The following is a 24,054-nucleotide window of genomic DNA, read 5'->3' on the forward strand; positions in this document are numbered from 1 at the left end:
AACAAAGAATCTTTTCTGCTTATTTATTAACACATTCCTCAATGGGATATGTATGTTTCTGCATTTCAAGGTATGCAGGCATTCACCTCCATCCATCTATGCATGGATCGACTTGGTGGCCTCAAATGGTGTCGGCGAGGGAGACGTCTTGCAGTCTTGAGACACACTCTCAGCTGAAGAAGCAGCACAGGAATACACCAAGGTGTGCAGCGACATTACAAGTATGCAGAAAAAATTCCATAACCCTAAGTTCTCTTCTTTCCCGAGGTATGAAAGCAAGAAACAGCAAGATAGATGTAGACTGCAGCATTGCAAAGATATGAAGTATACAGAAACAAGGCCTCTCCACTGTTCCTCTCGCAGGCATGAAAGACCAAGAAACAGGGCGATTGACCTGCACTTCTGCAATCTCAAAGATGTGGATACTCACGAGATTAGTCCAGAGGTACAGTATTCACCATTGTTCCTCTCCCAGGCATGAGAGACCAAGAAACAAGGTAAGATACCTACTCTGCTATTGTGATAATAGAAGGCATATATAAATAAATGAACAGCACGTGCCCTAGTAACACTTTTTGTACCCACAAACTGTGTGTCCAGCTATGCACAGAGCCAACCATGTCCAGCTACGCACAGATTTCTCCATGGCCAGCTATGCACAGATAACTCCATGTCCGGCTATGCGCACATTCATTCAATCTGACTCATTTGCATTAGATGTGGATACTCACAAGATTAGGCCAGAGGTACAGTATTCACCATTGTTCCTCTCCCAGGCATGAGAGACCAAGAAAGAAGGTAAGATACCTACCCTGCTATTGGGATAATAGAAGGTATATATAAATAAAGAGCACGTGCCCTAGTAACTCTTTTTGTACCCACATACTGTGTCCAGCTGTGCACAGAGCCAACCATGTCCAGCTACGCACAGATTTCTCCATGTCCAGCTATGCACAGTTAACTCCATGTCCGGCTACGCACACATTCATTCAATCTCACTCATTTGCATTAGATGTGGATACTCACGAGATTAGGCCAGAGGTACAGTATTCACCATTGTTCCTCTCCCAGGCATGAGAGACCAAGAAACAAGGTAAGATACCTACTCTGCTATTGTGATAATAGAAGGCATATATAAATAAATGAAGAACACGTGCCCTAGTAACTCTTTTTGTACCCACAAACTGTGTGTCCAGCTATGCACAGAGCCAACCATGTCCAGCTATGCACAGATGTCTCCATGTCCAGCTATGCACAGATAACTCCATGTCCGGCTACGCACACATTCATTCAATCGCACTCATTTGCATTTGACCCTTTTAAAAGACTGCCACAGGAAGCTCAGTTTTCAACTTAGAAATTCTATTTCAATATTTAGCTGTGCATATATGCTTTCAAGTTCAGCTATTTTGTGCACAGAAAACAAATATCCAGCCAAGGGCAGCACTCTCCATATAAACCTATGGAGACTACTATAACTGCACATATTAACAGAAATTTCTGCGTGCAGGCAAATTCAAATATGTGCAGGAAACGATAGAAATACATTAAGTCATTTGCTTGAAAGTAGATATTCCTAGATGATGCCGTAGTATAAACAAAGAATCCTTTTATGCTCATTTATTAACACATTCCTCAATGGGATATGTATGTTTCTGCATTTCAAGGTATGCAGGCATTCACCTCCATTCATCTATGCATGGATCGGCTTGGTGGCCTCAAATGGTGTCGGCGAGGGAGACGTCTTGCAATCTTGAGACACACTCTCAGCTGAAGAAGCAGCACAGGAATACACCAAGGTGTGCAGCGACATTACAAGTATGCAGAAAAAATTCATTAACCCTAAGTTCTCTTCTTTCCCGAGGTATGAAAGCAAGAAACAGCAAGATATATGTAGACTGCAGCATTGCAAAGATATGAAGTATACAGAAACAAGGCCTCTCCATTGTTCCTTTCGCAGGCATGAAAGACCAAGAAACAGGGCGATTGACCTGCACTTCTGCAACTCTCAAAGATGTGGATACTCACGAGATTAGTCCAGAGGTACAGTATTCACCATTGTTCCTCTCCCAGGCATGAGAGACCAAGAAACAAGGTAAGATACCTACTCTGCTGTTGTGTTAATAGAAGACATAAATAAATAAATGAAGAGCATGTACTCTAGTAACACTTTTTGTAACCACATACTCTGTGTCCAGCTATGCACAGAGCCAACCATGTCCAGCTACGCACAGATTTCTCCATGGCGAGCTATGCACAGATAACTCCATGTCCGGCTATGCACACATTCATTCAATCTGACTCATTTGCATTAGATGTGGATACTCACAAGATTAGGCCAGAGGTACAGTATTCACCATTGTTCCTCTCCCAGGCATGAGAGACCAAGAAACAAGGCAAGATACCTACTCTGCTATTGTGATAATAGAAGGTATATATAAATAAAGAGCATGTGCCCTAGTAACTTTTTTTGTACCCACATACTCTGTTTCCAGCTACGCACAGAGCCAACCATGTCCAGCTACGCACAGATAACTCCATGTCCGGCTACGCACAAATTCATTCAATCTCACTCATTTGCATTTGACCCTTTTAAAAGACTGCCACAGGAAGCTCAGTTTTCAACTTAGAAATTCTATTTCAATATTTAGCTGTGCATATATGCTTTCAAGTTCAGCTATTTTGTGCACAGAAAACAAATATCCAGCCAAGGGCAGAACTCTCCATATAAACCTATGGAGACTACTATAACTGCACATATTAACAGAAATTTCTGTGTGCAGGCAAATTCAAATATGTGCAGGAACAGATAGGAATACATTAAGTCATTTGCTTGAAAGTAGATATTCCTAGATGATGTCGTAGTATAAACAAAGAATCCTTTTACTCTCATTTATTAACACATTCCTCAATGGGATATGTATGTTTCTGCATTTCAAGGTATGCAGGCATTCACCTCCATCCATCTATGCATGGATCGGCTTGGTGGCCTCAAATGGTGTCGGCGAGGGAGACGTCTTGCAGTCTTGAGACACACTCTCAGCTGAAGAAGCAGCACAGGAATACACCAAGGTGTGCAGCGACATTACAAGTATTCAGAAAAAATTCCATAACCCTAAGTTCTCTTCTTTCCCGAGGTATGAAAGCAAGAAACAGCAAGATAGATGTAGACTGCAGCATTGCAAAGATATGAAGTATACAGAAACAAGGTCTCTCCACTGTTGCTCTCGCAGGCATGAAAGACGAAGAAACAGGGTAAGATACCTACTCTGCTGTTGTGTTAATAGAAGACATATATAAATAAATGAAGAGAATGTACTCTAGTAACACTTTTTGTAACCACATACTCTGTGTCCAGCTATGCACAGAGCCAACCATGTCCAGCTACGCACAGATTTCTCCATGGCCAGCTATGCACAGATAACTCCATGTCCGGCTATGCACACAGTCATTCAATCTGACTCATTTGCATTAGATGTGGATACTCACAAGATTAGGCCAGAGGTACAGTATTCACCATTGTTCCTCTCCCAGGCATGAGAGACCAAGAAACAAGGTAAGATACCTACTCTGCTATTGTGATAATAGAAGGTATATATAAATAAAGAGCACGTGCCCTAGTAACTCTTTTTGTACCCACAAACTGTGTGTGCAGCTATGAACAGAGCCAACCATGTCCAGCTATGCACAGATTTCTCCATGTCCAGCTATGCACAGACAACTCCATGTCCGGCTACGCACACATTCATTCAATCTCACTCATTTGCATTTGACCCTTTTAAAAGACTGCCACAGGAAGCTCAGTTTTCAACTTAGAAATTCTATTTCAATATTTATCTGTGCATATATGTTTTCAAGTTCAGCTATTTTGTGCACAGAAAACAAATATCCAGCCAAGGGGAGAACTCTCCATATAAACCTATGGAGACTACTATAACTGCACACATTAACAGAAATGTCTGCGTGCAGGCAAATTCAAATATGTGCAGGAACAGATAGGAATACATTACGTCATTTGCTTGAAAGTAGATATTCCTAGATGATGTCATAGTATACACAAAGAATCCTTTTATGCTCATTTATTAACACATTCCTCAATGGGAGATGTATCTTTCTGCATTTCAAGGTATACAGGCATTCACCTCAATCCATCTATGCATGGATCGGCTTGGTGGCCTCAAATGGTGTCGGCGAGGGAGACGTCTTGCAGTCTTGAGACACACTCTCAGCTGAAGAAGCAGCACAGGAATACACCAAGGTGTGCAACGACATTACAAGTATGCAGAAAAAATTCCATAACCCTAAATTCTCTTCTTTCCCGAGGTATGAAAGCAAGAAACAGCAAGATAGATGTAGACTGCAGCATTGCAAAGATATGAAGTATACAGAAACAAGGCCTCTCCACTGTTCCTCTCGCAGGCATGAAAGACCAAGAAACAGGGCGATTGACCTGCACTTCTGCAACTCTCAAAGATGTGGATACTCACGAGATTAGTCCAGAGGTACAGTATTCACCATTGTTCCTCTCCCAGGCATGAGAGACCAAGAAACAAGGTAAGATACCTACTCTGCTGTTGTGTTAATAGAAGACATATATAAATAAATGAAGAGCATGTACTCTAGTAACACTTTTTGTAACCAGATACTGTGTCCAGCTATGCACAGAGCCAACCATGTCCAGCTACGCACAGATTTCTCCATGGCCAGCTATGCACAGATAACTCCATGTCCGGCTATGCACACATTCATTCAATCTGACTCATTTGCATTAGATGTGGATACTCACAAGATTAGGCCAGAGGGTACAGTATTCACCATTGTTCCTCTCCCAGGCATGAGAGACCAAGAAACAAGGTAAGATACCTAATCTGCTATTATGATAATAGAAGGTATATATAAATAAAGAGCACGTGCCCTAGTAACTCTTTTTGTACCCACATACTGTGTCCAGCTATGCACAGAGCCAACCATGTCCAGCTACGCACAGATTTCTCCATGTCCAGCTATGCACAGTTAACTCCATGTCCGGCTACGCACACGTTCATTCAATCTCACTCATTTGCATTAGATGTGGATACTCACAAGATTAGGCCAGAGGTACAGTATTCACCATTGTTCCGCTCCCAGGCATGAGAGACCAAGAAACAAGGTAAGATACCTACTTGCGATAGAAGGCATATATAAATAAATGAAGAACACGTGCCCTAGTAACTCTTTTTGTACCCACAAACTGTGTGTCCAGCTATGCACAGAGCCAACCATGTCCAACTATGCACAGATTTCTCCATGTCCAGCTATGCACAGATAACTCCATGTCCGGCTACGCACACATTCATTCAATCTCACTCATTTGCATTTGACCCTTTTAAAAGACTGCCACAGGAAGCTCAGTTTTCAACTTAGAAATTCTATTTCAATATTTATCTGTGCATATATGTTTTCAAGTTCAGCTATTTTGTGCACAGAAAACAAATATCCAGCCAAGGGGAGAACTCTCCATATAAACCTATGGAGACTACTATAACTGCACACATTAACAGAAATGTCTGCGTGCAGGCAAATTCAAATATGTGCAGGAACAGATAGGAATACATTACGTCATTTGCTTGAAAGTAGATATTCCTAGATGATGTCGTAGTATACACAAAGAATCCTTTTATGCTCATTTATTAACACATTCCTCAATGGGAGATGTATCTTTCTGCATTTCAAGGTATACAGGCATTCACCTCAATCCATCTATGCATGGATCGGCTTGGTGGCCTCAAATGGTGTCGGCGAGGGAGACGTCTTGCAGTCTTGAGACACACTCTCAGCTGAAGAAGCAGCACAGGAATCCACCAAGGTGTGCAACGACATTACAAGTATGCAGAAAAAATTCCATAACCCTAAATTCTCTTCTTTCCCGAGGTATGAAAGCAAGAAACAGCAAGATAGATGTAGACTGCAGCATTGCAAAGATATGAAGTATACAGAAACAAGGCCTCTCCACTGTTCCTCTCGCAGGCATGAAAGACCAAGAAACAGGGCGATTGACCTGCACTTCTGCAACTCTCAAAGATGTGGATACTCACGAGATTAGTCCAGAGGTACAGTATTCACCATTGTTCCTCTCCCAGGCATGAGAGACCAAGAAACAAGGTAAGATACCTACTCTGCTGTTGTGTTAATAGAAGACATATATAAATAAATGAAGAGCATGTACTCTAGTAACACTTTTTGTAACCAGATACTGTGTCCAGCTATGCACAGAGCCAACCATGTCCAGCTACGCACAGATTTCTCCATGGCCAGCTATGCACAGATAACTCCATGTCCGGCTATGCACACATTCATTCAATCTGACTCATTTGCATTAGATGTGGATACTCACAAGATTAGGCCAGAGGGTACAGTATTCACCATTGTTCCTCTCCCAGGCATGAGAGACCAAGAAACAAGGTAAGATACCTAATCTGCTATTATGATAATAGAAGGTATATATAAATAAAGAGCACGTGCCCTAGTAACTCTTTTTGTACCCACATACTGTGTCCAGCTATGCACAGAGCCAACCATGTCCAGCTACGCACAGATTTCTCCATGTCCAGCTATGCACAGTTAACTCCATGTCCGGCTACGCACACGTTCATTCAATCTCACTCATTTGCATTAGATGTGGATACTCACAAGATTAGGCCAGAGGTACAGTATTCACCATTGTTCCGCTCCCAGGCATGAGAGACCAAGAAACAAGGTAAGATACCTACTTGCGATAGAAGGCATATATAAATAAATGAAGAACACGTGCCCTAGTAACTCTTTTTGTACCCACAAACTGTGTGTCCAGCTATGCACAGAGCCAACCATGTCCAACTATGCACAGATTTCTCCATGTCCAGCTATGCACAGATAACTCCATGTCCGGCTACGCACACATTCATTCAATCTCACTCATTTGCATTTGACCCTTTTAAAAGACTGCCACAGGAAGCTCAGTTTTCAACTTAGAAATTATTTCTCAATATTTAGCTGTGCATATATGCTTTCAAGTTCAGCTATTTTGTGCACAGAAAACAAATATCCAGCCAAGGGCAGCACTCTCCATATAAATCTTTGGAGACTACTATAACTGCACATATTAACAGAAATTTCTGCGTGCAGGCAAATTCAAATATGTGCAGGAGCAGATAGGAATACATTAAGTCATTTGCTTGAAAGTAGATATTCCTAGATGATGTCGTAGTATAAACAAAGAATCCTTTTATGCTCATTTATTAACACATTCCTCAATGGGATATGTATGTTTCTGCATTTCAAGGTATGCAGGCATTCACCTCCATCCATCTATGCATGGATCGGCTTGGTGGCCTCAAATGGTGTAGGCGAGGGAGACGTCTTGCAGTCTTGAGACACACTCTCAGCTGAAGAAGCAGCACAGGAATACACCAAGGTGTGCAGCGACATTACAAGTATGCAGAAAAAATTCCATAACCCTAAGTTCTCTTCTTTCCCGAGGTATGAAAGCAAGAAACAGCAAGATATATGTAGACTGCAGCCTTGCAAAGATATGAAGTATACAGAAACAAGGCCTCTCCACTCTTCCTCTCGCAGGTATGAAAGCCCAAGAAACAGGGCGATTGACCTGCACTTCTGCAACTCTCAAAGATGTGGATACTCACGAGTTTAGTCCAGAGGTACAGTATTCACCATTGTTCCTCTCCCAGGCATGAGAGACCAAGAAACAAGGTAAGATACCTACTCTGCTGTTGTGTTAATAGAAGACATATATAAATAAATGAAGAGCATGTACTCTAGTAACACTTTTTGTGACCACATACTCTGTGTCCAGCTATGCACAGAGCCAACCATGTCCAGCTACGCACAGATTTCTCCATGGCCAGCTATGCACAGATAACTCCATGTCCGGCTATGCACACATTCATTCAATCTCACTCATTTGCATTAGATGTGGATACTCACGAGATTAGGCCAGAGGTACAGTATTCACCATTGTTCCTCTCCCAGGCACGAGAGACTAAGAAACAAGGTAAGATAGCTACTCTGCTATTCTGATAATAGAAGGCATATATAAATAAATGAAGAGCACGTGCCCTAGTAACTCTTTTTGTACCCACAAACTGTGTGTCCAGCTATGAACAGAGCCAACCATGTCCAGCTATGCACAGATTTCTAAATGTCCAGCTATGCAAAGACAACTCCATGTCCGGCTACGCACACATTCATTCAATCTCAATCATTTGCATTTGACCCTTTTAAAAGACTGCCACAGGAAGCTCAGTTTTCAACTTAGAAATTCTATTTCAATATTTATCTGTGCATATATGTTTTCAAGTTCAGCTATTTTGTGCACAGAAAACAAATATCCAGCCAAGGGGAGAACTCTCCATATAAACCTATGGAGACTACTATAACTGCACACATTAACAGAAATGTCTGCATGCAGGCAAATTCAAATATGTGCAGGAACAGATAGGAATACATTACGTCATTTGCTTGAAAGTAGATATTCCTAGATGATGTCGTAGTATACACAAAGAATCCTTTTATGCTCATTTATTAACACATTCCTCAATGGGAGATGTATGTTTCTGCATTTCAAGGTATACAGGCATTCACCTCCATCCATCTATGCATGGATCGGCTTGGTGGCCTCAAATGGTGTCGGCGAGGGAGACGTCTTGCAGTCTTGAGACACACTCTCAGCTGAAGAAGCAGCACAGGAATACACCAAGGTGTGCAGCGACATTACAAGTATGCAGAAAAAATTCCATAACCCTAAATTCTCTTCTTTCCCGAGGTATGAAAGCAAGAAACAGCAAGATAGATGTAGACTGCAGCATTGCAAAGATATGAAGTATACAGAAACAAGGCCTCTCCACTGTTCCTCTCGCAGGCATGAAAGACCAAGAAACAGGGCGATTGACCTGCACTTCTGCAACTCTCAAAGATGTGGATACTCACGAGATTAGTCCAGAGGTACAGTATTCACCATTGTTCCTCTCCCAGGCATGAGAGACCAAGAAACAAGGTAAGATACCTACTCTGCTGTTGTGTTAATAGAAGACATATATAAATAAATGAAGAGCATGTACTCTAGTAACACTTTTTGTAACCAGATACTGTGTCCAGCTATGCACAGAGCCAACCATGTCCAGCTACGCACAGATTTCTCCATGGCCAGCTATGCACAGATAACTCCATGTCCGGCTACGCACACATTCATTCAATCTGACTCATTTGCATTAGATGTGGATACTCACAAGATTAGGCCAGAGGTACAGTATTCACCATTGTTCCTCTCCCAGGCATGAGAGACCAAGAAACAAGGTAAGATACCTAATCTGCTATTGTGATAATAGAAGGTATATATAAATAAAGAGCACGTGCCCTAGTAACTCTTTTTGTACCCACATACTGTGTCCAGCTATGCACAGAGCCAACCATGTCCAGCTACGCACAGATTTCTCCATGTCCAGCTATGCACAGTTAACTCCATGTCCGGCTACGCACACGTTCATTCAATCTCACTCATTTGCATTAGATGTGGATACTCACAAGATTAGGCCAGAGGTACAGTATTCACCATTGTTCCGCTCCCAGACATGAGAGACCAAGAAACAAGGTAAGATACCTACTTGCGATAGAAGGCATATATAAATAAATAAAGAGCACGTGCCCTAGTAACTCTTTTTGTACCCACAAACTGTGTGTGCAGCTATGAACAGAGCCAACCATGTCCAGCTATGCACAGATTTCTCCATGTCCAGCTATGCAAAGACAACTCCATGTCCGGCTACGCACACATTCATTCAATCTCACTCATTTGCATTTGACCCTTTTAAAAGACTGCCACAGGAAGCTCAGTTTTCAACTTAGAAATTCTTTTTCAATATTTAGCTGTTCATATATGCTTTCAAGTTTAGCTATTTTGTGCACAGAAAACAAATATCCAGCCAAGGGCAGCACTCTCCATATAAATCTTTGGAGACTACTATAACTGCACATATTAACAGAAATTTCTGCGTGCAGGCAAATTCAAATATGTGCAGGAGCAGATAGGAATACATTAAGTCATTTGCTTGAAAGTAGATATTCCTAGATGATGTCGTAGTATAAACAAAGAATCCATTTATGCTCATTTATTAACACATTCCTCAATGGGATATGTATGTTTCTGCATTTCAAGGTATGCAGGCATTCACCTCCATCCATCTATGCATGGATCGGCTTGGTGGCCTCAAATGGTGTAGGCGAGGGAGACGTCTTGCAGTCTTGAGACACACTCTCAGCTGAAGAAGCAGCACAGGAATACACCAAGGTGTGCAGCGACATTACAAGTATGCAGAAAAAATTCCATAACCCTAAGTTCTCTTCTTACCCGAGGTATGAAAGCAAGAAACAGCAAGATATATGTAGACTGCAGCCTTGCAAAGATATGAAGTATACAGAAACAAGGCCTCTCCACTCTTCCTCTCGCAGGTATGAAAGACCAAGAAACAGGGCGATTGACCTGCACTTCTGCAACTCTCAAAGATGTGGATACTCACGAGATTAGTCCAGAGGTACAGTATTCACCATTGTTCCTCTCCCAGGCATGAGACCAACAAACAAGGTAAGATACCTACTCTGCTGTTGTGTTAATAGAAGACATATATAAATAAATGAAGAGCATGTACTCTAGTAACACTTTTTGTAACCACATACTCTGTGTCCAGCTATGCACAGAGCCAACCATGTCCAGCTACGCACAGATTTCTCCATGGCCAGCTATGCACAGATAACTCCATGTCCGGCTATGCACACATTCATTCAATCTCACTCATTTGCATTAGATGTGGATACTCACGAGATTAGGCCAGAGGTACAGTATTCACCATTGTTCCTCTCCCAGGCACGAGAGACTAAGAAACAAGGTAAGATAGCTACTCTGCTATTCTGATAATAGAAGGCATATATAAATAAATGAAGAGCACGTGCCCTAGTAACTCTTTTTGTACCCACAAACTGTGTGTCCAGCTATGCACAGAGCCAACCATGTCCAGCTACGCACAGATTTCTCCATGGCCAGCTATGCACAGATAACTCCATGTCCGGCTACGCACACATTCATTCAATCTGACTCATTTGCATTAGATGTGGATACTCACAAGATTAGGCCAGAGGTACAGTATTCACCATTGTTCCTCTCCCAGGCATGAGAGACCAAGAAACAAGGTAAGATACCTAATCTGCTATTGTGATAATAGAAGGTATATATAAATAAAGAGCACGTGCCCTAGTAACTCTTTTTGTACCCACATACTGTGTCCAGCTATGCACAGAGCCAACCATGTCCAGCTACGCACAGATTTCTCCATGTCCAGCTATGCACAGTTAACTCCATGTCCGGCTACGCACACGTTCATTCAATCTCACTCATTTGCATTAGATGTGGATACTCACAAGATTAGGCCAGAGGTACAGTATTCACCATTGTTCCGCTCCCAGACATGAGAGACCAAGAAACAAGGTAAGATACCTACTTGCGATAGAAGGCATATATAAATAAATAAAGAGCACGTGCCCTAGTAACTCTTTTTGTACCCACAAACTGTGTGTGCAGCTATGAACAGAGCCAACCATGTCCAGCTATGCACAGATTTCTCCATGTCCAGCTATGCAAAGACAACTCCATGTCCGGCTACGCACACATTCATTCAATCTCACTCATTTGCATTTGACCCTTTTAAAAGACTGCCACAGGAAGCTCAGTTTTCAACTTAGAAATTCTTTTTCAATATTTAGCTGTTCATATATGCTTTCAAGTTTAGCTATTTTGTGCACAGAAAACAAATATCCAGCCAAGGGCAGCACTCTCCATATAAATCTTTGGAGACTACTATAACTGCACATATTAACAGAAATTTCTGCGTGCAGGCAAATTCAAATATGTGCAGGAGCAGATAGGAATACATTAAGTCATTTGCTTGAAAGTAGATATTCCTAGATGATGTCGTAGTATAAACAAAGAATCCATTTATGCTCATTTATTAACACATTCCTCAATGGGATATGTATGTTTCTGCATTTCAAGGTATGCAGGCATTCACCTCCATCCATCTATGCATGGATCGGCTTGGTGGCCTCAAATGGTGTAGGCGAGGGAGACGTCTTGCAGTCTTGAGACACACTCTCAGCTGAAGAAGCAGCACAGGAATACACCAAGGTGTGCAGCGACATTACAAGTATGCAGAAAAAATTCCATAACCCTAAGTTCTCTTCTTACCCGAGGTATGAAAGCAAGAAACAGCAAGATATATGTAGACTGCAGCCTTGCAAAGATATGAAGTATACAGAAACAAGGCCTCTCCACTCTTCCTCTCGCAGGTATGAAAGACCAAGAAACAGGGCGATTGACCTGCACTTCTGCAACTCTCAAAGATGTGGATACTCACGAGATTAGTCCAGAGGTACAGTATTCACCATTGTTCCTCTCCCAGGCATGAGACCAACAAACAAGGTAAGATACCTACTCTGCTGTTGTGTTAATAGAAGACATATATAAATAAATGAAGAGCATGTACTCTAGTAACACTTTTTGTAACCACATACTCTGTGTCCAGCTATGCACAGAGCCAACCATGTCCAGCTACGCACAGATTTCTCCATGGCCAGCTATGCACAGATAACTCCATGTCCGGCTATGCACACATTCATTCAATCTCACTCATTTGCATTAGATGTGGATACTCACGAGATTAGGCCAGAGGTACAGTATTCACCATTGTTCCTCTCCCAGGCACGAGAGACTAAGAAACAAGGTAAGATAGCTACTCTGCTATTCTGATAATAGAAGGCATATATAAATAAATGAAGAGCACGTGCCCTAGTAACTCTTTTTGTACCCACAAACTGTGTGTCCAGCTATGAACAGAGCCAACCATGTCCAGCTATGCACAGATTTCTAAATGTCCAGCTATGCACAGATAACTCCATGTCCGGCTAGGCACACATTCATTCAATCTCACTCATTTGCATTTGACCCTTTTAAAAGACTGCCACTGGAAGCTCAGTTTTCAACATAGAAATTCTATTTCAATATTTAACTGTGCATATATGCTTTCAAGTTCAGCTATTTTGTGCACAGAAAACAAATATCCAGCCAAGGGCAGCACTCTCCATATAAATCTATGGAGACTACTGTAACTGCACATATTAACAGAAATATCTGCGTACAGGCAAATTCAAATATGTGCAGGAACAGATAGGAATACATTAAGTCATTTTCTTGAAAGTAGATATTCCTAGATGATGTCATAGTATAAACAAAGAATCCTTTTACTCTCATTTATTAACACATTCCTCAATGGGATATGTATGTTTCTGCATTTCAAGGTATGCAGGCATTCACCTCCATCCATCTATGCATGGATCGGCTTGGTGGCCTCAAATGGTGTCGGCGAGGGAGACGTCTTGCAGTCTTGAAACACACTCTCAGCTGAAGAAGCAGCACAGGAATACACCAAGGTGTGCAGCGACATTACAAGTATGTAGAAAAAAATTCCATAACCCTAAGTTCTCTTCTTTCCCGAGGTATGAAAGCAAGAAACAGCAAGATAGATGTAGACTGCAGCATTGCAAAGATATGAAGTATACAGAAACAAGGCCTCTCCACTGTTCCTCTCGCAGGCATGAAAGACCAAGAAACAGGGCGATTGACCTGCACTTCTGCAACTCTCAAAGATGTGGATACTCACAAGATTAGGCCAGAGGTACAGTATTCACCATTGTTCCTCTCCCAGGCATGAGAGACCAAGAAACAAGGTAAGATACCTACTCTGCTATTGTGATAATAGAAGGTATATATAAATAAAGAGCACGCGCCCTAGTAACTCTTTTTGTACCCACATACTCTGTGTCCAGCTACGCACAGAGCCAACCATGTCCAGCTATGCACAGATTTCTCCATGTCCAACTATGCACAGTTAACTCCATGTCCGGCTACACACACATTCATTCCATCTGACTCATTTGCATTAGATGTGGATACTCACGAGATTAGGCCAGAGGTACAGTATTCACCATTGTTCCTCTACCAGGCATGAGAGACCAAGAAACAAGATAAGATACCTACTCTGCTATTGTGATAATAGAAGGCATATATAAATAAATGAACAGCACGTTCCCTAGTAACACTTTTTGTACCCACAAACTGTGTGTCCAGCTATGCACAGAGCTAACCATGTCCAGCTATGCACAGATTTCTCCATGTCCAGCTATGCACAGATAACTCCATGTCCGGCTACGCACACATTCATTCAATCTCACTCATTTGCATTTGACCCTTTTAAAAGACTGCCACAGGAAGCTCAGTTTTCAACTTAGAAATTCTACTTCAATATTTAGCTGTGCATATATGCTTTCAAGTTCAGCTATTTTGTGCACAGAAGCAAATATCCAGCCAAGGGCAGTACTCTCCATATAAACCTATGGAGACTACCATAACTGCACATATTAACAGAAATTTCTGCGTGCAGGCAAATTCAAATATGTGTAGGAACAGATAGGAATACATTAAGTCATTTGCTTGAAAGAAGATATTCCTAGATGATGTCGTAGTATAAACAAAGAATCTTTTATGCTCATTTATTAACACATTCCTCAATGGGATATGTATGTTTCTGCATTTCAAGTTATGCAGGCATTCACCTCCATCCATCTATGCATGGATCGGCTTGGTGGCCTCAAATGGTGTCGGCGAGGGAGACGTCTTGCAGTCTTGAGACACACTCTCAGCTGAAGAAGCAGCACAGGAATACACCAAGGTGTGCAGCGACATTACAAGTATGCAGAAAAAATTCCATAACCCTAAGTTCTCTTCTTTCCCGAGGTATGAAAGCAAGAAACAGCAAGATAGATGTAGGCTGCAGCATTGCAAAGATATGAAGTACACAGAAACAAGGCCTCTCCACTGTTGCTCTCGCAGGCATGAAATACGAAGAAACAGGGCTATTGACTTGCACTTCTGCAACTCTCAAAGATGTGGATATTCACGAGATTAGTCCAGAGGTACAGTATTCACCATTGTTCATCTCCCAGGCATGAGAGACCAAGAAACAAGGTAAGATAATTACTCTGCTGTTGTGTTAATAGAAGACATATATAAATAAATGTAGAGCATGTACTCTAGTAACACTTTTTGTAACCACATACTCTGTGTCCAGCTATGCACAGAGCCAACCCTGTCCAGCTACGCACAGATTTCTCCATGGCCAGCTATGCACAGATAACTCCATGTCCGGCTATGCACACATTCATTCAATCTGACTCATTTGCATTAGATGTGGATACTCACAAGATTAGGCCAGAGGTACAGTATTCACCATTGTTCCTCTCCCAGGCATGAGAGACCAAGAAACAAGGTAAGATACCTACTCTGCTATTGTGATAATAGAAGGTATATATAAATAAAGAGCACGTGCCCTAGTAACTCTTTTTGTACCCACATACTGTGTCCAGCTATGCACAGAGCCAACCATGTCCAGCTACGCACAGATTTCTCCATGTCCAGCTATGCACAGTTAACTCCATGTCCGGCTACGCACACGTTCATTCAATCTCACTCATTTGCATTAGATTTGGATACTCACAAGATTAGGCCAGAGGTACAGTATTCACCATTGTTCCGCTCCCAGGCATGAGAAACCAAGTAACAAGGTAAGATACGTACTTGGGATAGAAGGCATATATAAATAAATGAAGAACACGTGCCCTAGTAACTCTTTTTGTACCCACAAACTGTGTGTCCAGCTATGCACAGAGCCAACCATGTCCAGCTATGCACAGATTTCTCCATGTCCAGCTATGCACAGACAACTCCATGTCCGGCTACGCACACATTCATTCAATCTCACTCATTTGCATTTGACCCTTTTAAAAGACTGCCACAGGAAGCTCAGTTTTCAACTTAGAAATTCTTTTTCAATATTTAGCTGTGCAAATATGCTTTCAAGTTCAGCTATTTTGTGCACAGAAAACAAATATCCAGCCAAGGGCAGCACTCTCCATATAAACCTATGGAGACTACTATAACTGCACATATTAACAGAAATTTCTGCGTGCAGGCAAATTCAAATATGTGCAGGAGCAGATAGGAATACATTAAGTCATTTGCTTGAAAGTAGATATTCCTAGATGATGTTGTAGTATAAACAAAGAATCCTTTTTTTAAAACTTTTGTTTATTGGCAGGAAGTCAAGACAGGGATAGCATAGTTTACACAGAAATTCACATATTCGCATTAGTACAGTCAGGTATTACATCATACATTTCTGAACGGCTCAGGGAGGGGGGGGTGTTGACAGCTTAGGAGGAGGGGGGGGGGGCGGCCGCCCCCGTCTTCATGGTAGCGTGTCCAGAGGAACGGCCAAGGGCACCGAGTCCTCGATCTCATCTTTATTGTTCAAATAGGTGCAAAATTCCGTCCATACATTTTTGGGGCGAGATGGTGCTGGCAGAGACCCAATGTATTCCTCCTCACAGGTCTGAACCCAAGTAAGGGCTCTGAGCCACATTTCGAAGGTGGGGGGAGAGCGGCGTTTCCAACATTGTAAGATGCACCGTTTAGCAACCATGGCGCCCACATTCAGGAATCTGGACATTTTTTTAGCGTTCTCCCCTGTCCATATTCCAAACAACAGGGCCTGTGGGACGGGGTCTACAGGGGATCCAATTATCTCTGTGAGCGCTCCCGTTACCCCCTGCCAGAATGCGCTCAGCGCAGCACAGGACCAGAACATGTGAACATGATCTGCCTCTTCGGAGTCGCATTTCGGGCATCTGTGGGCAGAAGAGCGTGTGAAATTCGCTACTCTAAGCGGTGTGTAATATAGTCTATTGAGTAGCTTATACTGTATGCAACGGAATCGAGCGCTCAGGGAGACTTTGCGTGTGTGCGCGCACATGTTGTTCCACAGCTCGTCAGTGATCTCTATTTCCAGCTCCCTGGCCCAGGCCTCCCTTGGTTTTAGGGACGTATTCTCACACTTACCTAGCTGCATTTTATACAGGGAGGAGACCACCCCTTTGCCACCCACGGAATTTGCCATGAACTGGAGTTCGGGCGCGTCGGGGGGCTCATTTGGGTATGATGGCCACATTGCCCGGACCGCCGCTCTCAGCCTGAAGTATTGTAGTAGTTCCAGAGCTGAGTTAGAGTGCCCTGGTTTCCATGTTTGGGGGGTGATGAATTTGCCCTCTGGATACAGGTCTGCGAGTGCGCGGTATCCCAGGGCCTCCCAATGTTGGATGAAATGGTGGTCATGTGTGGGGGACAGGCCTGGGAATTGTCGCAGGGGTAGCCATTTGTAGTATGGGCGGTGCCCATCTGTGGGGGTCAAAATCATATTCCATGCCCTGATCGTGGTGGCCACCGGATCTGCAGGGGCGTCAGTTTGGAACGTGTGGTGTAGTAGCAGAGTCATTATGTTAGTGCCGTCTCCCGCCAGTTCCTCTAGTTTGACGTGTGAAGGTGGGTTCAGGTGTGCATACCAGTGCGTGGCGTGTTGGGCCTGTGCCGCAATCCAGTACATAGTGAGGTCTGGGGTTGCAAAGCCCCCTTTTTCGTAGGGGGGGTCATGTGAAGCCACTTTTTCCGGACTGCCCCGGAGTGCCAGAGAAATTGGGCACACGCGGCGTGGAGCCTCTTAAAGTACTGCTTCCCGGGCCATACCGGCACGTTAGCGAAGACGTAGAGGAGCTTAGGAACCGCTATCATTTTGATCAGTGACAGTCTGCCTGCAAGGGATAAGGGGAGGTTGCGCCACTTGAGCAATTTGGATTCGACGTGCTCTGCTGTTGCCTCATAGTTGTCCGCCAATAGGGAGGTCTTGGTCCGCGACACCCGCACTCCTAGGTACTTGATGCCTCCTGGTGACCATCGCAGGGGGAATTCACATGTCGGCTTCTGGGTCGCCGCAGTGAGGGGAAATATCTCGGATTTTGAGTAGTTGATGGTGAAGCCTGAGTATGTTCCTATTTTTGTTATGTCTCGAATTATTGGGTCGAGATGTGTTGAGGGGTCTCTGACATATAGGAGAACATCATCGGCGTATAATGAAATGATTTCCGGCGTGCCCCGTAGGCGGATACCCTTGCGGGTATGCCTGTGCCTGATGTGATCCGCCATGGGCTCGATGGCGAGCGCAAAAAGGATGGGGGAGAATGGGCAACCCTGTCGGGTGCCCCTATGTAGCACAAAGGGGGAGGAAACAACAGAGTTGACCAGCACCTTGGCTCGTGGGTCAGTATACAGGAGTTTAATAAAGGAAAGCATGCTCGGGCCTATCCCCATTTTTTCCAGCACCGCCCACAGGTATCTCCAGGAAACCATGTCGAACGCCTTCTGGGCGTCTAGCGTGACTGCCACTGCGTCTGCTTTTGGGTCAATTCTGGACATTATATTGAATAATCGGCGGATGTTAAGTGCAGTGGAGCGGCTCGGGACGAATCCGCTTTGGTCTGCATGGATCATATGGGGCATGAATGGGAGGAATCTATTCGCGATTACTTTGGCAAAAATTTTTGTGTCCATATTGATAAGCGATAGGGGCCTGTAGGATCCGCACTCATCTGGAGGTTTCCCTGGTTTGGGAAGGACGACAATTAGGGCTTCCCTCAGGGAGGGAGGGAGAGACTCCGCTAGGAGGGATTCGGCCCAGACACCGTGCAGAATGGGGGCCAGGATGGCGATGTGTTCGCGATAGAATTCAGCTGTGAGCCCGTCGGGGCCCGGGGCCTTGTTCTTCGGAAGGTCGGAGATCACCTGGACTATCTCGTCCAGGGTGAACGGGTTGTCGAGCTGTTCCCTGGTGCTCCGGGAGATGATGGTCATGGGGATGTGTTCCAGCATATCGTCTAGGTCATGCGTGTTGTGTTCCGGCTGGGGGCCATAGAGCTTGGCATAAAAGCCAGAGAATATATCAGATATAGCCTGGTCCGACCAATGTCGCTCGTTATGCTCGTCTAGGATGCTGTCTATTCGGGATTTGCCACTTTCCGCCCGCACCAGTCTGGCCAGGGTCCTGCCAGGTCTGTCACCTTCGCCGTAACGGCGGGCGGCCACGGGTCGGGCCAGATACCGCAATTCACTCTGGGCATGAGATTCAAACGTTTCTAATTCCTTTCTGATTTGTGCAAGGGTGGCTGGAGTTGGGGCGGAGGTGTGTTGTTGTTCAAGCGTTTTGAGCTTCGCTTCGGAGCTGTGTAAGGCTTGCCGTATAGCTTTGAGAACCCCAGCCTCCCTCGAGATACACATCCCCCTAATGTAAACCTTAAATGCTTCCCAACGAGTCCCCTCAGTTGTATCCTGCGTGTTGTTGTTTTCAAAGAAAGCATTTATGTCAGACAGTATCTCGTCCTTGAAGACAATATCAGATAAGGCCTCCGATTTAAACCGCCAGGCGGGCCGGGTGGTCATAGCGCTACCCAGTTGAATCTGCAACAACACGGGGGAATGATCGGAGAGTGTGCGGGGGAGTATCCTAACATCCAGCACCCTGCCCACCCGGCAACCCGACAACAAGAACAAGTCTATACGGGAAGAGCTGTCATGCACCGTGGAGTAAAAGGTGTAATCTCTAACCCGGGGATGGAGCGTCCTCCACACATCATGTAGGTTCAGGGAGCTCATGTGTGTAAGGAGCCGCCTGGCGGCTCGGGACACCACTCTGCGGGTCGAGGTTGTCCTATCCATGTCATTATCCAGTATGAGATTCATATCTCCACCCCATATAATGGGCACCGCCACATATTTCATGACAATGGCCATTACGGCGTCTACAAATTCAGGGGAGTCGGTGTTGGGACCGTACGAATTTACAAGTAGGCACTCCTCGCCCGCTAGGGTGCAATGGAGGATCACATACCTGCCCCCCGTATCGATGTGGGTTGCATGGAGTTTAAATTGTATAGATTTGTGAATGAGTGTTAGGACTCCTCTGGATTGGGTAGAAAATTGGGTATAAAATCTATTGGGGCCCCAGGACGGTGCGAGATTGGACGATAGGAGTTTCTGGGCATGTGCTTCTTGTAGCAGGAGTACTGTGATTCCGTGTCTTTGTGCGTACGCTGTGATCCTACGGGACTTTGTAAAGTTTGTCAGTCCCCGAATATTCCATGTCATTATTTTGAGAGCCATGTTGACATTTTATGGGACATCCCAACTGTAGGTGCAAGGGGATCTGTGTCTGATTGCCATGAGATGTGTGTCTGTGGTATTGTCATGCATCAGTACACACCCGGTCATCGACTTCCTGCCAGTTTTCTCATAACTTCCCGCAACTTCCCCACCCCCCTCCCTCACCGCCCAGGCAGAGCCAGCAGTGTAACATAACCCACCCCCGGTATAACCAACCGCGTGCCATTTGAAGTTAGGCAACGCTTCACCAACAGCCCAACAGGGGCTAAACCATAAACTCTTCGTCGCAAACGGCATTGCAGCTGCAGTGGGGGCTACCGCTGCCGACGACCCACATTTGTTTACACATATCATGATGGTACATCATACGTATTCTGCACGGCTGTTGAAACAGAGGGTTACAAAGAAAGCACGTGTGTACTTGGGTCCCAAAGTCTGCATTGTTGTCGGAGTGATTTGGTGCCTGGTCTCTAGGCTGGGGTGGCGAGGTTCAGGACCAGGGGTGTTATCCTGATCTCGAGTCGCGGTGGCGCACCCCTATCCGGCACATAGCGCGAATGGAACCTTCAGGTTTAGCTGGCAGGGTCTGGGATTCAAACATCGTTCACTGGTTCTTCCATTTGGTTCACTGGCGGGATTTGCGCCTCGATAAATTTGACTGCTTCATCTGGGACGGTGAAAAAGTATATTTTGTTACGATGAGTGAATTTTAGGCGCGCCGGGAAGAGCATAGCATATTCAATTTTTCTGTCTCTCAACATCTTTTTGACTCCTCCAAATTGGCGACGTTCCATTTGTACTCCCACGGAGAAATCGGGGAAGATTCTGATTGTTTGGGAGTCTAGCCTTAGTTCCCCCTTTTCTCTAGCCAGACGCAATATGTGGTCTCTGTCTTTGTAGCTGAGCAATTTTGCGATTATTGGTCTGGGAAAGTCTCCGGGCTTGGGTCGTGGGGCCAGTGACCGATGTGCCCTCTCCACCGTGAAGAATGGTGATAGCTCAGGGTTGCCAAGTAGGTTCTTGAGTAGCTGTTCGACCGCTGGCTCCATACGCCCTTTTAGCGCAGCCTCGGGAACCCCGACAATGCGGATATTGTTTCTTCGCGACCTTGATTCGAGGTCGTCGCACTTGGCTTTGACATATTTCATGTCCCGGACGAGTCCTGCGACAGTGTCTTGTAGTGTGTGGACGTTGTCCTCGTTTGTCCCTATTCTTTGTTCCGCCTCCGTGATCTTTGCGCCATGTTGGTCCAGTTTGGCCCTTAGAGAGGCCACGTTGGCGTTAATATCGTCCAGTTTTTCGTGGAACGCTGCAAAGTTTTTTGCCATGGACTCCATCATTACCGTCAGGTCGGGCTGTGGTGGATCCGGCTGGGCCTCATTGTCTTCTTGTATGGTGGACGAGGATGCCTGGTCCGGCCTGGGCGCCGCCTTGGCGAACTTGTCCATAGCTCCTGTCTTGTTTGCTCCCCGCAATCTGTTCGACATCCCTATCTCGGATGGGCGGTTTCGCAGCGGAATTGCCGTGGCAGGGGTGGCAGCCGGCTAGTAATTTGGCAGGTATCTGCCGAGTGTCGCAGGTGTTGCCCCAGTCTGTATTTTGTAGAGGGAGGCTAGCCAGGGGGGCCCGTAGGGTGCAGCTGGAGGGGATGATGGTCTCCGGGGAGGCTAGTGTTGTGCCCGGCGGTGTTCGGGGCTTTCTGGGGTAGAGTCTATGAGCGGGCAGTCCGTGGGGTCTTCTGGGTAGTTGATCGTGCTGCCGGAGTCGCCAGCGTCGGGTGCCCGTGGTGTTGTTGTGGGCCGGGAGCCTCCACAGGGAGGCTAGTGTTGTGCCCGGCGGCGTTCAGGGCCTGCTGGTGTACAGTCCACGAGCGGGCAGTTCGTGGGATCTTCTGGGCAGGGGTCCGCGCTGCCGGAGTCGTCAGTGGTGGGTGCCCGTGGTGTTATTGTGGGCCGGGGGCCTCAACAGGGCGCTTCAGGGCGCTTCAGGGCTCGCGAGCTGTCTCTGCGCCGTTCCCCGCCTCCGGATGAGTGAGGAGGGAGTCCGGCTCCCGTACCGCGGAGGGCCGCGGCCAGGGCTCGCGAGCTGTCCCTGCGCCGTTCCCCGCCTCCGGATGAGTGAGGAGGGAGTCCGGCTCCCGTACCGCGGAGGGCCGCGGCCAGCAGGATCCAGGATTGCCAGAGGCCGCCGCCGCACTCGGAGGGAAGGACAATCGAAGTGAGGGGGGGAGGGAGCGAGCCGCAGCCACCTAGGAGGTGCCGCCGGGCTTGGGGGAGCCCCGGCGAGGTAGCGGATGGCTGGCGGCCCGCTCGACCGTCCCCAGGCACTCACCTTACACACCCACAGTCCGTGGGTTTAGCGGCTCAAGGGAGCGGCCCGGCAGGAGCTCTCCTCGCGGCTCGGTTCTTCGGCGCCCTCTGATGGCCAAGCAGTCCGTCCTCGCTCCACGTCAGCGCAGGCCCGGCCGTCACCGTCGGTCGTATCTTGGCCGCCGCTGGGTCTCGGGCGGCGGGATTTCGACGGCGTATGCCCCACAACTAGGGGAGTCAGCTGGTGCTGTTGTTGGGGTCAGTGATGTGCGGATTCCGCCGTTTTTTATCGCTCGTTGTCTGTGGGTCTCGGAGCTCCGTAGCTAGGCGGCCATCTTGTCGGCAGCTCAACAGCGCCCCAAACAAAGAATCCTTTTATGCTCATTTATTAACACATTCCTCAATGGGATATGTATGTTTCTGCATTTCAAGGTATGCAGGCATTCACCTCCATCCATCTATGCATGGATCGGCTTGGTGGCCTCAAATGGTGTAGGCGAGGGAGACGTCTTGCAGTCTTGAGACACACTCTCAGCTGAAGAAGCAGCACAGGAATACACCAAGGTGTGCAGCGACATTACAAGTATGCAGAAAAAATTCCATAACCCTAAGTTCTCTTCTTTCCCGAGGTATGAAAGCAAGAAACAGCAAGATATATGTAGACTGTAGCCTTGCAAAGATATGAAGTATACAGAAACAAGGCCTCTCCACTCTTTTCCTCTCGCAGGTATGAAAGACCAAGAAACAGGGCGATTGACCTGCACTTCTGCAATCTCAAAGATGTGGATACTCACAAGATTAGGCCAGAGGTACAGTATTCACCATTGTTCCTCTCCCAGGCATGAGAGACCAAGAAACAAGGTAAGATACCTACTCTGCTGTTGTGTTAATAGAAGACATATATAAATAAATGAAGAGCATGTACCCTAGTAACACTTTTTGTAACCACATACTCTGTGTCCAGCTATGCACAGAGCCAACCATGTACATCTAAGCACAGATTTCTCCATGGCCAGCTATGCACAGATAACTCCATGTCCGGCTATGCACACATTCATTCCATCTGACTCATTTGCATTAGATGTGGATACTCACAGGATTAGGCCAGAGGTACAGTATTCACCATTGTTCCTCTCCCAGGCATGAGAGACCAAGAAACAAGGTAAGATACCTACTCTGCTATTGTGATAATAGAAGGCATACATAAATAAATGAACCGCACGTGCCCTAGTAACACTTTTTGTACCCACAAACTGTGTGTCCAGCTATGCACAGAGCCAACCATGTCCAGCTATGCACAGATTTCTCCATGTCCAGCTATGCACAGATAACTCCATGTCCGGCTACGCACACATTCATTCAATCTCACTCATTTGCATTAGATGTGGATATTCACAAGATTAGGCCAGAGGTACAGTATTCACCATTGTTCCTCTCCCAGGCATGAGAGACCAAGAAACAAGGTAAGATACCTACTCTGCTATTGTGATAATAGAAGGTATATATAAATAAAGAGCACGTGCCCTAGTAACTCTTTTTGTACCCACATACTCTGTGTCCAGCTAC

The sequence above is a fragment of the Ambystoma mexicanum genome, chromosome 12 (assembly GCF_040938575.1).
Source record: "Ambystoma mexicanum isolate Mex_15411 chromosome 12, UKY_AmexF1_1, whole genome shotgun sequence".
NCBI classification, from domain to species: Eukaryota; Metazoa; Chordata; class Amphibia; order Caudata; family Ambystomatidae; genus Ambystoma; species Ambystoma mexicanum.